The sequence below is a fragment of the Sinocyclocheilus rhinocerous genome, unplaced genomic scaffold (genome assembly GCF_001515625.1).
Source record: "Sinocyclocheilus rhinocerous isolate Xijiao unplaced genomic scaffold, SAMN03320098_v1.1 scaffold9548, whole genome shotgun sequence".
In the NCBI taxonomy this organism is placed as follows: Eukaryota; Metazoa; Chordata; class Actinopteri; order Cypriniformes; family Cyprinidae; genus Sinocyclocheilus; species Sinocyclocheilus rhinocerous.
The window spans coordinates 8,201-9,606 of NW_015655380.1; the positions used below are offsets into that span (position 1 = coordinate 8,201).

Genomic DNA, 1,406 nt, shown 5'->3' on the forward strand with positions numbered 1-1,406 from the left:
AGATTTTTGGGGCTGCTGTGTATCGGTCCATCTCTAATGAAAAGACCAACTTCCTAGGAACATGCTGCCTTACTCTATAAAAAGCTAAATGTACATAGACTGATTCAAGGCCCAGAATATCTAATCCATTCTCCTGAGCTCATGCGCTGGCATGTCGGAGTAATCTGCTCCAGTGCGCCTGCTGCTCCGCAGTGAAGATTGATCTCTACATAAGCCCATGCTTGTTTGTGGAGACCCCTGGGGCTGGTGCCACCGCTCTGAGATCAGTCGACACAAGCCTCTGCAGCTCTATCAAAGCAGGTGCTCTGACCCCCTACCACGCTGAGTGGATGCTGAAGTGGATGATGGGATAGCTGAGATGTCATCTCTGGATCACACCCAGGTTGGAGGTCTATAGTTGTGTCAAAGTTTTTTAGGTGGAGCGGGGTTTCACATGACAGAGAAGATCTGGGTGGTCCTCTGGGATTGTGCTGTATAGACCCCCTCATAGCACTGGGTGATGATGAGAGTCACGCCTGCAGGGGCTCATGGGAAATGAGGTCCTGATGCAGAGACGATTTAGTGTGCTCAGAGATGTGAGTGGCAAGAGTGAAGTTTTATTTTTATTTTATTCTTTTCTGAGGATTTGAGCTGTCTGGAGGTGAAAGTATAGCTGCAGTGGTTGATGTTAGTGGAAAGACATAATTCAGAGAAACTTGTGAAGGGTGTTTTTTGACTAGGTCATTGAACTCCTTATGAGTCTTTGTTTTCTGCTATGCTAGGCCAAAAAGCAAATTTTTGCAGTGGTGATTTATCTGAAATAGGTTAATGGTGTAATCTGATGTGTTTATTGACTAATATTATATATACAAGACTAGTTCAAATTAGGGATATGATTAATCAAAATAAAGTGCTTTTGTGCAATTTTCAAATTGCAAAGGCTGCCATTTAATTAAATCAATATATGTGCTGCGTGTTATAGAGGGAAGAATGGCACTGTGTTCATTTAACACGCATACAGTTTATGATCCAGGGTTTTCTGTGTTTTGGAGCTGCTTGGTTCACAGTAAATGCTGCTCCTCACAAACTCCATCTTTGCATCTGATCTGAGTTTTTAAAATGTGCATTTGGGAATGCAGTATGTGCTTTCCCATGCTTGTAATGAGAAGAGCTTATAAAGCGGCTGCTAAGAACAAAAGAGAAACTTTAAAGGGGTCATATGATGCGATTAAAATTTTTCCTTTCTCTTTGGAGTGTTACAAGCTCTTGGTGCATAAAGAAGATCTGTAAAGTTGCAAAGACTAAAGTCTCAAATCTAAAGAGATATTCTTTATCAAAGTTAAGAGTCAACCACGCCTACCTAAAACGGCTCGTTCTAACACGCCCCCACATACCTACGTCACGATGTGGGAAGATTTGCAAAACGC

General features: G+C 42.2%; 1 protein-coding gene across 3 annotated transcripts in view; it reads left to right on the plus strand.

Moving 5' to 3' along the window:
* Positions 1-1,406, plus strand: part of glt1d1 (glycosyltransferase 1 domain containing 1) — a 37,832-nt gene that overhangs the window by 8,194 nt on the left and 28,232 nt on the right. The window lies entirely within an intron of this gene.